We start from the raw sequence: 16,438 nt of genomic DNA on the forward strand, positions 1-16,438 counted from the left end.
TTCGCCGCTGCGAGGCTCCGGCACGCGCAGTTCACGCGCATGCTCCACTAGCAGTACACTTCCCGTCACAGGAACACGCTTTGCTGGCGGTGAAAAGAATCCCACCAGACTCATTTGCCCCTCCAACAGATGGATGTCCTTTTTGTCATTTCAAGCGATACAAACTCTTTTGGACGCCATCGGCTCAAGTTCAGGGCGTTCCGAGCTGAATAAGGGCGTCAAATGATGGCAAGACGGCCGGCTGGCGGAAACGCTGGAATTAAGAATATATTGTGAAGAAGTGCACACTGACCTTAGCTCCAGGGGTCTTTTTGTTCTCGTCCATGCTGCTCTCAGTGCTCCTTCTCCGGCTGGGTCTCTGAAATAATCAACAAAACAAGACAACTCAATACAACCGACAGACACAACAAAATGAATCTACTTTGTAGGTTCATAGCAGAGGTGAGAAGTAACTAAGAACATTTACTCAAGTACTATTTAGAGGTACTTTTACTTTACTTGAGTATTTCCATGTAATGCTACTTTGTCTGCGACAATAGGAGACGGTAATAAAGCTGCTTCACTGAAAAGGAGAAACTCACAGCTCCAGGACTCTGTCAGTCAGGAGGAGACTAGAAACAACAAGTCAATACACTGAGGATTCATCCTGTAACATAAAGGAGTTACCTAACAGAAACCAGTATGCTAACGGTAATAAAGAAGAGTTACCGTACTAAAACAATATGCTGAAGGTAAAAAGGGAGCGTTTACTCAAACGGTATGCATATATCTTATGAGTATACTGTGGGATACATAATGTTAGAGAAAGTAATTATTAAGGTATTTCCTCCACCTGAATGAGAATAAAAGAACACACACACACACTTATTTTAAGTTGGAAACACTGAGAAGTGTAACAGCTCTGTAATTTGAATGGCGATCGAACCTGAAGCCACAGAGCTCTTCTTTTACTGTCCTTTCTTCATAGAGGAAGTCCAGAAACACTGAACTCTGGATCCGTTTTAATGTTTGAGGTGCAATAAACGACAAAGCAGCTTTCTGGCGTGATAAAACTATTATTTTCCACCTCGCTCATGAGCATAACAGCCGGCGAAAATTACAGCCTCGCCTACTGATTTTAATTTAACCCAGTGTTTCCCCTACCATTGTCTTGGAGGGGGGCTGCGCATATGTTTAACTCGTGTAATGCTTGAAAACACAATTATTTCCCAGTTTAAGATACAAATTATTTAAATAAAGTATATCTATTTATCTAATGAGCTAAACCGTCGCTTAGCGTTAGCTGCTAACTGAAGAACTGAAGAACCCCATTAATTTCAATGGGAAAAATGCTACGTCACGGTGAATGGCGATGCTAACAAGCTAGTTAGCATATATTTAAAACCAGGGTTGCGTTCCGATAATCCAAAAATCAGCTCCTAAATTCTAACCCTATCTCCTATTCCTTGACCTCTGAGTGAAACGTCACAGGGTTAAGGGATAGTGGATAGGAGAATTCAAAAGGACTTAGGAGAAGAGACTGCGGTGCTTCAGAGAATCCGAATGCACTTTCACTATCCGACGTGTTTATGATGCGCCTGTGCATCTGCTGCTGTGGGGAAACTATGGAAACTACAATTTTCTATACAGCGGACTAAAACATGGATGTTTAATAAGAACCACGGACTCATCTAGAGACTCTGCACCGTGCTCTGATGCTGTTGCTTTATGCTTTATGAACGTGGACAACAGAGAAACATATTCTTCATGACCAAAGTTGGAATTGAAATAAAAAAGGAAAGTGAAACTTATGCTCGTCACCCTCTCCCTCCGGTCCACATTAATACAAATGATCCCAATACGTATGATTGTATGAAAATATCTTAAAATCAATACAAATGTATTTATTATAAACGATAGTCCTTAACATCTATCACTATGTATATCACCATTCAAACATCTTTTAAAAGTTGAACAAACCCCACACAGCTCAGTAAAGACTCAGATGTTGACTTTATTTGATAATTTCAGTAAAAACTAACGTTCATATTTCTCTTTTTGATTATAATACTGATGAACGTTCAGAAAAAAGCACTTTGGCAACTTACCACATACATTTAAAAAAGCTTAATAAGCACCGTAACTTTCATGATATCATTTCTCGGTCATAATCGGTTGTTTCCGTGAACGGCCGACTGTTGAGTGACGGAAAATGCTCCGACTGCAAGGCATTGTGGGGCAGCATTTTCTCCTCTCCTTTCGATAAGGGAGGTCCAGTGGTTCCTAAGCTAAAGGAGGTTATAAAGGAAGTGTGAAACCTCCTTTCCTTTCATTTGGAGAATTGGAACGGCACTTATCATGGCTGCCACTGAGGGACTTCCGGGTCATTTCACTCCATTAGGAAGGTTCCTAAGCTAAATGGACTATTGGAACGCAACCCATATATATGGTAAAGAGCCCCAACACAACAACTCAAACCGTCTTAAAGACAACTGGTGATATATGAATAAATAACTAACAAAGTCAGCTGAGCATTACAAATCAACTGTTACTCACCCAGAGCCGAACTGAATTAATAACTGTAGCTGCTGTAGTTTAGACTTTAGCTGTTAGCCGATAGCTTTTGAGAGACAGCAAGCGCATTTCGTGGCATCTGCAGGCAGTGGCAAGTACTTCCGGCATATGCCACAGAGGCCGCTTATGCTCACAAATCTCAAACAGGGTTATAAAGAATTTATAGACTCTCTGGGATAATCCAGTCCAGATTTGATGAGTGTAGGTATAGTGGTTTCAGATCAGGAACTGGTCTAATGTGGTCTACATGTAAAAAAAAAAAAAAAGCACTGACATCTCCCTTGTTTGTATTTTCACAAATAGAATTAAGGTTTCTCAAATCTGAAACTGTGTTATCAAGAATCTTTAGACCCTCTGGGATAATCCAGTCCAGATTTGATGAGTCGAGGCATAGTGGTTTTAGATCAGGACCTGGTCTAATGTGGTGAAGATGAGAAAAAAGCAATGAAATCTCCCTTTTTTTAATTTTCACAAATAGAATTAAGGTTTCACAAATCTCAAACTGGGTTATAAAGAATCTTTAGACTCTCTGGGATAATCCAGTCCAAATAAATCGGCTATGCAGCTATTCAAGAGGTTCAAACACGGAGGATTGTTCGCTCAGCGCTGTAAATTAAATGTCCCTTAACTTTCCCCTTAACTGCCGAATCGGATGCTCTGAATCGGAAGCCAACTTCAGCGTCGTGGAGGGACTTCGCCTCTGTGATTTACACCCGGGTGTCCGTAGCTAACAATGCTATTTACACCCGGGCTACACATTATATTCTGTTTTGGATGTATAGATATTTATGGAAATATTTAATTTAATAACTTCATTACCTTGTGCTGCTGCGTCAAATTGTAATTCCCCTATGGTGGATGTATAAAGGCACTTCTTATCTTAAGCACATGTTGAACTTTCCTGTCGGCCCCCAGACCTTAGGAAACAGGGGGGGATGACTCTGTCGTCTCCCAGGGCAGAAGCAACACCCTTCGGGGTCAATAACGCACTTTATCGGAATGACTGGAGAGAGGCGAGCTCTTCTTGGGAGGTCGTTGCATTTATTTAGCTCTTCTGTTTCACAAGAAACATCACAGACTTCTTCTTCTTCTTCTTCTTCTTGGCGGATTGCAAACAACTTAAGGTGCATACCGCCACCTACTGTACATGAGTATGAATCACCACATCATTCCAACTCTTTAACCTATGATCTAATAAAAATAAAAATAAATCAATCAATAAAACCATGAAATAAATGAAACAAAAATACAAATCTATGTTCTTTCCTGACCTAATGTTAAATAATTGTTCCTACCCCAGTTTCAATCAAGAATTTAAACAATGCCTTTTTGGTAGCTCTTACTCCCTCTCATTTTGTTCCCAAAACACCAACCACACTCCATTCCCTCTCTGCCTCTAAAACTTTAGCCTTTAATTGTTCTCTTTCCGCTTTATAGATGTCACAATGTAACAAGATATGTTCTACATTGTAGTGCCGAGAGATAGGGAGTCAGAGGCGGTGCAATAATGGTACAAAAGGGTACTTTATTTAGAAGCAGAACAAGACATGTTGTCCGGTTGCAGTCCGGGAAGAAGAGAGAGAAGCCAGGAGGACACACAACATATATAGACAACACATAACATGTCCGTGTGGAAACAAAACCCCAACTGTAGTTCCATGTGTGAATTATGATCCCCAGTGTATTAATGAGTGGTCACCACACAAGCCCCCCCAGAATTCAAACATGGCAAAATAAATCCTCGCGTCCGTGGAGGAAGCACCACACGGGCCGAGGAGGGTGGGGTCGCAGGTGAGGGCCGGGCCATGGAACGGGCCAACGAAAGGGGGCCGCAGGAGTGGGTAGGGGCCCTAACGAGGGCGAGGGCACCCCCACCGGGGACGAGCCGCAACGGGCCATCGTAAGGGGGCCGCAGTAGGTGTCGTGGCGAACCCAGCAGGAAAGCATGTCGCCCGGCTGCAGGTGAAGACACAGCGGCGGCGGGCATGAAATCTCCGGAAGGACGGAGCGGAATCCCAGGGAGGCAGGAGCAGTCACCCCGGGAGGAAGGAGCGCAACCCGGCCACAGGCAGACGCGCAGCGGCGGCTGGCACGAAGTCCTCAGCAGGCGTTGAGGTATCCCCGTGAGGCAGGAGCAGCCTCCCCGGGAGGAAGGAGAGCAACCCGGCCGCAGGCAGACGCGCAGCGGTGGTGGGCACGAAGTCCTCAGCAGGCGTTGAGGTATCCCCGAGAAGCAGGAGAGCATCCTGGCCGCAGGCAAACGTACAGCGGCGGTGGGCACGAAATCCTCGGCAAGCCCTGAGGTATCCCCGGGAGGCAGGAGCAGTCTCCCCGGGAGGAAGGAGCCGTGGACAGATGAGAGGCCAGACAGGGTCCCGAAGCGCACCACCCAGGCGCCGATGAAAACGTGAGTGGCGTCTGGATATCCCCGGAAAGCAGGAGAGGCCAGACAGGTTCCGGAGTGAGCCACCCACGGGCCGATGGCAGCATGGGCGACATCCGAAACCGACGAGGCGAGACGGGGTCCAGGAGTGTGCCACCCAGGCGCCGATGAAAACGTGAGTGGCATCTGGAACCGCCGTCGAGGTGATGAAAAAGGTGAGAGTGTCCACACGAGGTCAACCGGCTGGTCGAACCTCCTCTCCGTACCGGAGAAAAAATTGTTAACAGAAATATGTCGACAGCCGTTAACAGCTAGCCGTTAGCCGCTAGCTGGAAGCCATGGGTAGCTGCTAGCCGTCGTTAGTCCCTCGTGGTTAGCCGCTAGTCGTCGTCAGCTAACGCAGCCGGGACGTGCAGCCGCACGCCCCGAAGAAACAAGTCCACGAGGTAGCAATCGGGTTGCTGGTCGACACAGCAGGTCGTGCATCGTCCCCCCCGTTGGTTGGAAGGCCGATGCGGGAATGGCGAGCAACGTCCCCAGCTCTTCCCGGGGCGCGCACCGAGCCTCAGTCCGCGTGCCGGTGGCAGCCATGGACCATTCCAAAAAATCTGCGGCATTTCGAGAAAGAAACTTTTGTTTCTTTTGCCGTGTTCGGGTCCGTCCCTGAAACTTCTCGAGACTTGTCAGGGTCACCAGCAGTGTAGTGCCAGGAGGGCACACAACATATATAGACAACACATAACATGTCTGTGTTGAAACAAAACCCCGACTGTAGTTCCATGTGTGAATTATGAACCCCAGTGTATTAATGAGTGGTCACCACAACATCTTCTTTTACTGCACATTTCCCACACTTGTTACTGTCACTTTTCCCCATGATATACAGAGTACTATTCAAAGCCGTGGGATTTATTCTGAGTCTAGCCATCATGATTTCCTCCCTTCTGTTTCTTTCTTTATAAATATTAATTGTAATTGTATTTTGAACTTTATGATACTCTTTGCCTTTCTGGTCTTTCTCCCACCTTTTCTGCCAGATCTCCATCCCTTTTTTCTTAATGACTGCTTTTCCTTCTCCTTTACCAAGTTGAACTGGTAATGTTATTTGCTTTTGTAGTGCACTTTTTGCTAATTTATCAGCACACTCGTTCCCTTTCACCCTCTCATGTGCAGGCACCCAGCAGAACTGTAGATCTATGCCGCCTCTGTGAAGTCTTAACAGGCTATGGTTAAGTTCTATGAGAATGTCTTCTCTGGTAGTTGTTGACTGTATGCTTTTTAATATGGACAATGAATCTGTGCATATCACCACCCTATCTGGTCTGACCTCTTCAGCCCACTGTAATCCTATTATTACAGCAAGCAATTCTGCTGTATACACTGATAATTGATCAGACGGTCTTTTGGAGATCGATACTTTAAAGTCTGGGATGTATATACTAACCCCAACATACTCTCCCTTGTTCTTAGAACCATCTGTGTACATTTTGAGGTAATTGTAGTACTTTTCGTTCAGATACACTCGTTTTAATTCCCACTTCATTTATTTGCCACTCTTTTTTCCCCTTCTATGATACTCGTCACATCTATTTAGCTTCTGGGGAAAGCCATGGGGGAACACGGCTAAATGGGGTTGCTTTGGCAACGTGATGGTCTCCACTCCATATGCCCTTGTTCTTTCCTTACTCGTCCAGCCAAACCCACGTCCCTGGAACTTTGCATATTCCCAGCAATCCTGTAGTTTTCTGTTTGTGATATTTTCCTCTCCACTTCCTTGTAGTCGGACCCAGTATGACAGAGCAAGTTTCTCTCTTCTGATCTCCAGAGGTGTCTCTCCTGCTTCTATCAGAACTGCATTGATAGGGGATGACTTTATCGCTGCAATACACAGCCGCAATGCTTTATATTGTATTCTATCCATTTGTAATTCTATTTAATTTTAAAAGCGATGTTTTTGCTGCTGCTCCATACACTATACAACCATAGTCTATTGTGGACCTCATAATTGATCAGTACATTTCTATTAATGCTTGTTTATCTGCGCCCCAGTTGCATCCAGCTACAACTTGCAATACATTTAATTCTTTTTTTGGATTTTGTTTCCACTTGATTAATATGCATTTTCCATTTATATTTGCTATCAAACCACAGTCCTAGGTATTTGAACTCATTCACCTTTGTCATTGGACGTTCATATAGTGTTAGCTGTTGGCCATCAATCTTGTATTTATTTGTAAATACCATGTAGCATGACTTGCTGTCTGACATTTTGAATCCCTTTATTTGACCACCTCTCCACTTTTGTAATCGCTCTAGCTATATTCTCCATACGTGTCTATCGGGCATTTCTTCCCCTCATCCAAATAGCCGCATCATCTGCATATAGAGCCGATTGTAAGCATGTGTCTAAGCATGTAAATGTCATTAATCATGATGTTAAATAATATTGGACTGACTGCACTCCCTTGGGGAATACCATTTTCTATTTCTAAATAATTGGAAATATCTGCTCCAACCTTCACTCTAAATGTCCTGTCTGTTAAAAAGGCCCTTACATTCTCCCTCCAAAACCCATTGTACTCAATTTGATCAGTAATCCCTCCCTCCACATAGTTATATGCCTTTTCAATGTCAACGTACAGAGTTCATTCATTAATCGGCCAACAGGAAACTCTTTTTGTGAGTGTGTACACTTGAAGGGAGAGCACACTGTTTATCATCATGCAGGATATTTTGGACACGGTTTATACTTTTATTTGTGGATTTTGTGGTGTTTTATATTATTAAATATGTATTCTAACATATGCAATGAATCTGTCTCATAACAGTATTTGGACACAAGATCTGCCGCCACAATCCTCGCCTGTATATAATATCAATGCTTTTGGAATTTTATGATAATTGTTCAGATCAGAAATTAAAATGATATAATGAAGATACTTTTGTGTGTGTTTTTTTCTCCCAATATGTGTTTAATTAGATTTACAAACAAACAACACACGCTCAAAATAAGATGTAGATGTCATGACTTTATCTTCTGATTGAATAAAATATGTATGAAAATGCACTTGAAAATCTGACAATATCAACAATATTGATGTATACCAATTATATTAATAACTTTATTTGTATAGTACCTTTCATGCAATAATGCAGCCCAAAGTGTAACAATGCTATTAATATAACAAAAAGTAAACCAAAGTTTGATCACAATACAAAAACCATGACAAATTACACCAGTCAAGTGTACCACAATTAAAAGCCAGAACAATGAAATTAAGTAAAAACTGTTTTTTACTTAATTACGGCTGTTGCTAGGGAAATCTAATTTAAATTATATTATATCAAGTGTAATTAATAGAATTTAAATTCAGCCAGGGATCCATAAGAGTGCTTGATTAAACTACTTTACGGGGCTTTAAGCGTTCTGTTCAATTAAAAAAACATCCCCACCCAAGATCCTTATAATCATTTAGTCGTTATTTTTAACTGATTAAGTTTCCGTGTGTGTGTGTCGTGTGTGAAGCCCGATAGGCTGTTCTGAGATTTCCACACAGGAAAACAGATTATTAAAATATCAGCGTTCATCCAGCAGGAGGCGCCTTCATCCTGTCTGCAATCTCAGAGGAGGAGGAGATTGATAATGAGATGTGAGGAGGAATTCTGGCACAACACACCCCAGCAGAGTGGTCGGACATGCTTGTCCACCCACTCTGCCTCGTAAACTTATGCAGCTAGGCTTTCCTTTAGGTATTTATTAGCCAGATAAGACACTTATATTTCACACAGAAAGAGGGAAAGCAACACTGCCACACATCTCTCTAACTGGATGTCAAAGTGATGTAAGGTTTACAGACATGAGAAGTCAATTTGAATCACTATTCTCCAAAAAATAAATATTACCACACGTTAGACCCAAGTGTCTGATTAAAAAAAACGTTTTTATAATTACATATTTAATAGGAAGCTCATTGTGTAATCTGGAAATACACATAGTTGGCAAAGAGGCTTATATAATCCAAATTCTGACCCCAAGTGTGCTAAATGGTTTCACTTAATGCATACTCTCAGAGATCCACTATAATACAGTCTATATCATCAGGAGATTGCACCTCCCTATATGCCACACCATCTTTGATGGAAAGAAGACAGGTAGGCGAGAAAGGCTTTTTTGAGTCTCACAGACCAATGTCCTGTACACTTCGCATACATTGACTGCACGACTTCAGGTCTACTATGTGGACAGTACACCTAAAAAATACATCACTACACAACCAGTGGTATTTGAAAATAAGGGAATGACATGTTTAAGCATAACACAACAAATATGCAGGGTTGCGAGTCTGTTTCTAAGGCCATTTTATTTTTGGTAGTCTGATCATTTTAACAAGAGAATAGAATCAAACTGAAAACATCGTAAATATGTTCTAGATACATGAAGCAGATTAATGAACAGTGAAACTCGCTCATGGGCTTTAAAGAGAGGAAGAGGACACAGGAGGAAGAGCATACAGATTCTACCTGACGGCCAGCCCAGACAGATGCTCATACTACAACTATTGACACACTGTACTTAATCAGAATACCTTTATTAGTCCCACAGAGGGGAAATTTGCAGCGTTACAGCAGAAAAGAGCCACAGACAGCTTAGTGTTGCATATCTTACATGCGTTAAAAAAAAGTACTAAGTTAAACCTTAGTATGTAAAGCAATAAAACATCATTCTAAAACTGCAGCAAAAGACCGGAACTTCATATGTCTGTGTCTGCCTCAGGATCACTCTAAACCCTCCTGTGAAGTAATGGCAAAAAGATATAGGACACTGGAACATTTAAATTGCCATTACATTAAGTAGAATCTTACTCTATGATTGAAACTGGACAATATAAGAAACATATCGCATTGGATTAAGGATCGTTTTCAACTGACAAACAATTGGATTACTTCACAACTGACACCATCATCCTGGATCAGCTGGACAACAAGCCACAATCAGCTGGAGATTGTCACCACCTGCCCTCATCAAGACAGCGAAAGGAGACGCCGAGAGCCAAGGCTGGGAAAGCGGCCGGGTATGTGCAGCATTAAAACGGGATTGTATATTGGATACATAAGCTGTATTGGACAATGGCTTGGATTTAAATGCTGCAATAATGTCAGCTGTTTGAAACAGCGTCCTGTCAGCAGAAGGACAGCCGGAAAACGAAACTTAAAGGAACAGTGAACATTATGCCTGTCAATTCTGACGTTACATCAACTGATGGCGCTGTTGGGATGGGATCTGTAATGGGTAAAAAAGGATTACCCAACACATGGCCAATTAGGGGTGTAACGGTTCACAAACATTTCGGTTCGGTACGTACCTCGGTTTTTAGGTCACGGTTCGGTTCGGTTCGGTACGTTTTCGGTACAGCAGAAAAAATTATCACAAAACATAACATATTTTTTTTTTAATTATTATTAAACTGTGAATAATGTATTCACTCAAATAAATACAAAATATAATAAAATAAACATTAAGGTGCAGCATTTCGATAAACTGAAATAATCTGTATTTGAACTTTACTGTACTAGTACTCACAAAACATAAACTATTAGTTTAGGGTTTTTAATTATTATTAAACTATGAATATTCACTCAAATAAATATAAAATATAATAAAATAAACATTAAGGTGCAGCTTTTCGATGAACTGAAATAATCTGTATTTGAACTGTACTGTACTAGTACCTAAGCAGCCAGTTTGACATTATGACTTGCTTGTCATTGTATTTTCATGTTTTTTTAAAGAAAAATGTACTTGTCCACATTGCTTGCCGAAAGGGCAGATCTGCTGGCACTAGCAATGTCTCCTGCCGTGGAGAAAACCCTCTCGCTAGGGACAGAGGTAGCAGATACAGCCAGGTAGCGCTTTGCTAACATGGCAACATAAGGATATTTGCCGTTTGTAATAGCTTTGGCTCGGTCTGAAGTTTTTGCGAGTGGTGGAGGCTTAAATGCTAGTGGGAGTTGGGTTTGCACTTCAGTCTTTTGGTACCGGTGATATTCACGTTCGGGTGATGCCTTTTCAAATGAGTGGGCAAGTTTGATGTATTGCCAGCCGCGTAACCAATGTTAGTTGAACAATGCCGACAAACAGCTTTGGTTCGGTCCACCTGTCTTTGTCCGTCATCCTTGTACGTAACTGCGAAACCAAAATGTTCCCAAACCGGAGACTTCAATGATGCTGGAGAATTTTCGAGCTCAACTTTATTTGCGTTCGCCATTTCGACAGTTCCTCAAATTACTGATTACATGTGAACGCATCCCTCTGACCAGCTCGTCCAATGAAATGACTTGCTCGCTCTATGACGCGTTGATCACAATGGGTGCAAATTACTCTGAATGCTGCGACGCAGCACCTGAGATTACTTCCAAAAAGTTGTTCACGTTCTCAATTTTTTACGTTTAAAGTTATATGCGTTCGGTACACTTCGGTACACACGTGTACCGAACCGAAGGGCCCGTACCGAATAATTTCGGTACGGGTACCGAATAATTTCGGTACGGGTACGTGTACCGTTACACCCCTATGGCCAATAGATGGGAATTGTTTATTGTAAACTGTGAAAAAACAATATAAGCTTAAATGTGACTGCTACTCTAAAACCCACTATGGTTTTTCTCCTGTGTGAACACGAAGATGTTTTTTGAGAGCACCTGATGTAGTGAAAGTTTTCCCACACTCTTCACACCAGTACGGTTTTTCTCCCCTGTGAATATGTTCATGTGTCTTGAGAGTACCTGATTTAGTGAAAGTTTTCCCACACTCTTCACAGCTGTACGGTTTTTCTCCAGTATGAATACGTTGATGTGTTTTGAGATTACTTGGTGTATTGAAAGTTGCCCCACACTCTTCACACCAGTACGGTTTTTCTCCAGTGTGAATACGGTGATGTGTTTTGAGACCACCTGATTGATGGAAGGTTTTCCCACACTCTTCACAGCTATACGGTTTTTCTCCTGTGTGAATACACAGGTGGCGCTTTAAATTTCCATATGTTGTAAAGGATTTGTCACATTGCTGACAGCTGTGATGTGTCTCTCTTCCTTTTGGTTTCTAGAACAGACCGACAGAGAAAGAGAGAAAGTCAATCTAAAAAGCATGAACACACAAGTTAACACAATAAAAACTCACTTAATATAAACCTTGAGTTAACAAAATACTACTTTTCAACTGTTTGTGTTGATTATATTTGTATTATATTTGATACAGCAATATTCTAACCACTACAGGGTTTCCCACACATAGACTATACTTGGGCGGAACAGGTATATTAACGGCCGCCCAAGTATATTTCTCGACCCATTTTTTTTTTTTTTTTTTTTCATATTTCTTTTTTATTTGTCAGTGACCACGACGCCATCTGCGACCGATTAACTTGTGGACAATGATCCCTCGCTCTACGTCTCTTGTCCCGGACCGGCCATCGGGAGGACCGGGGGATTTCCCGATGGTCTGGCCTGTTAAGTGGCCTGCCTCACACAGGGTGACTGGCTGTCCACATGATGTGGCCTGCCGACATGGCCAATGTCATACAGATCATAAATCAAAGCCGTTGATTGGTCTCTGCGCGTCATTCAAGCTCGGGATAACCTCAGCTCAGTTGAGTGTTTAGATATTCAACTTAGTCTAAGTTCTTAGTGGGTCTCAAACGGTTTGGTCACCATTTATGTAAACACATATTTCCATTTGAGAGGGTAGTGTTTAGTAAAATATGCATGAATAAATAAATAAAAAGTTAACTCGGTGAAAAAAGGTAAGATACACCTTTAAAAACTTGTTGAGAGCTAAAACTAGTCTTTGCTGCTGCCTCAAAGAGGAGCAGGGGGGAGAGGAGGAAGACAGGAGAGGCTGATTCAGGAGCACAGACACAATCACAACTATAAATAAATGTCCCAACTGCTAGGACTGTCTTAGGGAAGACAGCTTTTAGATGCGCAGCTCCTCTGTCTTGGAATAGTCTACAAATTAAATGGAAACTGAACAATCTGGTGCCACTAAATGTTTTTAAAGCTCGGTTGGATGCTAGTCAATCAGAAGCTATTGGTACCTGTTTATGTGGATAATTATGTAAATGATGCTGTATGATGTCCTTTTGTTGTTCTGTTTATGATTTTATGTTTCATGTGGAACTACTTGAACAGGTCTCCCTTGGAAAAGAGATCAATGATCTCAATGGGATTTTATCTGTATAAATAAAGGTTTGAAATTAAATTTAAATGAACCAAAAATAAATTAATAAACAAGTTTTTTTTCATATTGGAAATGGTATGTTATTGGTTATGGCCATGATTTTATGATTATTGAAATGTATACAGTTCCGTTTAATATAGGTGTTTCCATAGATCTAGTCTCTTTATTTCCCCCTCAAAAAGCACCAGATTGATGCATTTAACTCCACAAAAAAAAAAAAATCTTACCGGTGGAGCATGACCCCGGACCCCCCTAGAAGATTTGAGGTCGACCCCCACTTACAAATCACATTGATAGCTTCCTAAATACAATTATTTATTTAAATATTAACACATTTCCATATGTTGTGAGTAGTAGATTTAAACTATAGGGCTATCACTATGGGCCCTGCCTGTACCAGTTTGCTCTGCCATCGCGTGAAGTGTCTGCTAATGTAGCAGGTTGGAAATGCTAGATGTTAAGTTTAAAGAGACACCCCCTATTTTTTAATAATATAATCTTCCTAAAATGTATACAATACACTGTAACGTCAGTAGATGGCACCCTGGCACTGCGGTGGATCCATTAGGGAGGAACTCAGCTCATGCGCATGTCAGAAATAAACGTGCTGTGATCTGAGATAGACTCTAACAGCTCTCACTGATCATGCTGTTATGTTACGCGTTTGTTGTTTGTTTCTCATGAATTGCGTTTGTCTTATTTGTCTATGTTTATGTTACACATGGAGCTGCTGTGATGCAAGTCACATTTCAGACTTGATCTGACAATTAAAGAATGTTCTAACCTCTATCTAACCATGTTGTGCATTCATATTGTATATTTCAAAACAGGTTGTGATCTTTCATTTGGGGATAACAGTGTTAGGCATTTGTGAGGTGCAACAACATTAACATTAACCTTTCTGTTGGTCGCTTGCAGAGATGGGGTCGTTACTAAAAAAAAGTAATATATTACACTACTTCGTTACTATCTACATAAAGTAATTTGTTACTTTACTCGTTACTTTACTCGTTACTTTACTCGCAGGGCCGGCCCGCCCCTCCCTACAGGCAGATCATGCAGACTGCTAAAGTTTCAAATATTCTCTTTAGTTCAGTTTCCATTGTCGCATAAGACTGATCCAGATCCTGAATGTTTTCCTATCTGACCATGGCTGTCCTCTGTCTCCTGCTATCTGACCGTGGCTGTCCTCTGTCTCCTGCTATCTGACCGTGGCTGTCCTCTGTCTCCTGCTATCTAACCGTGGCTGTCCTCTGTCTCCTGCTATCTGTATATTTTGCGCAGTCTATCTCTGCTCACGCTGTTGCGTCAGCTTGTTCTCCTGCGTGTTGGCCATGTGTTGCACTGGAGCCAGACTTCAGCCGAGCACGTACGAACTGCGCATGCGTGAGTGGCAATAACTCTCCTTACCAGCAGGCAGCGGTAGTGTGTATTCGTCATTAAAAAAACAAGCAACAACCGGAAAACAGAGAAGAAGAACTACGTGTGTGTGATATAAATAAACAACAGCTATGTGCGTTAGCTTCACCTAGCATGTGTTCTTTGCAGGTGTTTGTTGAGGTTTGATTATGACTGATTTTAGAAAGTAACGAAGTAACGCGTGTCGGGGCAATGTTAGTAACTGTAGTGTGATTACTGGATTATAAAAGTAGCGCGTTACACTACTCCGTTACCGACAAAGTAATATTATTACAGTAACGCGTTACAAAGTAACGCGTTACACCCAACTCTGGTCGCTTGTTAGCAGACCCTCCACGCGATAGCAGAGCGAACAGGTACAGCAAGCGAGGGATCATTGTCCACTAGTAAATTGATTGCCGATGGCGTCGTGCTCGTGGACGGATAAAAAGAAAAAAAAAGGGTCGCGAAATATACTTTGGTGGCCGTTAAACCTGGGCGGTCCAAGTAAAGTCTATGTGTGAGAAACCCTGGACTTTAATTTTTAATTGAGCCGTGCCAGGGTTTCCCACACAGACTATACTTGAGCGGGCCACCCAGGTATATTAACGGCCGCCCAAGTATATTTCTCGACCCATTTAGGTTTTTTGTTTTTTTTAATACTTTTTTTGTATTCGTCCGTGACCACGGCGCCATCTGCAATCGATTAACTTGTGGACAATGATCCCTCGCTCCCTTGCTCTGATCTCGCCTCCTTCTGGCCTGTTAAGTGGCCTGCCTCACACAGGGTGACTGGCTGTCCACATGATGTGGCCTGCCGACATGGCCACTGTCATAAAGATCATAAATCACAGCCCTTGATTGGTCTCTGTGTGTCATTCAAGCTCGGGATAACCTCAGCTCAGGTGGGGTAAAGGACTCTCTGTGTGTGAGTGTTTAGATAGTTAACTTAGTCTAAGTTCTCAGTGGGTCTCAAACGGTGTGGCCACCATTTATGTAAACACATATTTCCATTTGAGAGGGTAGTTATTGGTCTAATGCAGCGTTTCTCAAAGTGTGGGGCACGCCCCACTGGTGGGTCGCAGAGATGTGATAGGTGGGTCGAGAAATACAAAATATATTTATTTATTTTTAAAATAAAAAAATATTTTTTTCACACTTGTGGAATATAAAAACATGGCCCGGGGTGCAAAACGCATCAATGAAAGCAACCCTCTATCACACATTTACACCTGTAAATAACCCAATTTGTGTTCTTTGAAATTGAAAAGTATATTGCATTGTGTTTGTTACTTTCGTTGCAGTTGTATGTCTTAAGTGTAATTTGGCATGCTTTTATTTTGAAGGCGAGTTTACGCTGTTGACAGTTGTTGTTGCTATGGAAACCAGAAACGTTTCACAGCGGGCAGAACTTACCCCGGAGTCGTCGCGGAGAGACGGAGTGGATCCACGCTTCGGGCTTGGCCTGCTTCCACCGGGCGTGTGCTGCTGTACGCAGGAGGATTTTACCACCGCTGGGGCCTGCTTTCCACCTGTCCTGGTTCTGCTGTTGCAGAGGCCTGCTTTCACCTCGGGGATACCGCGGAGGGACCGGAGCGCTTCCACGCTGCTGTTTTCGCCTGTCCTTTGCTGCTGTGCTGATTTTGCTCCAGGAACATCGCGGATACTGTGTGCTGGTCTTGGAAAATGGCCCATATCGGGATTCTGCTGTTCCTGTTAACTGTTTTGGACTATGAGAAGATCTCTAGTCATTCTGAGAAGACTACTGGATTCAGGTCTGTTCTGCCACCCACAGTGGGCATCCCCTGCAAAGGTTCGGATGTGTTGCTCAAACAATTACCGGTTGCCTTGTCACAGTCAATCTGCTC

The 16,438-nt window shown here is 42.3% G+C and overlaps 1 pseudogene; it reads right to left on the reverse strand.

The window, feature by feature from the left end:
* The window catches only part of LOC117459436 (zinc finger protein 850-like), a 69,061-nt pseudogene that overhangs the window by 9,236 nt on the left and 43,387 nt on the right, over window positions 1-16,438 (reverse strand).

The sequence above is a fragment of the Pseudochaenichthys georgianus genome, chromosome 15 (genome assembly GCF_902827115.2).
Source record: "Pseudochaenichthys georgianus chromosome 15, fPseGeo1.2, whole genome shotgun sequence".
NCBI classification, from domain to species: domain Eukaryota; kingdom Metazoa; phylum Chordata; class Actinopteri; order Perciformes; family Channichthyidae; genus Pseudochaenichthys; species Pseudochaenichthys georgianus.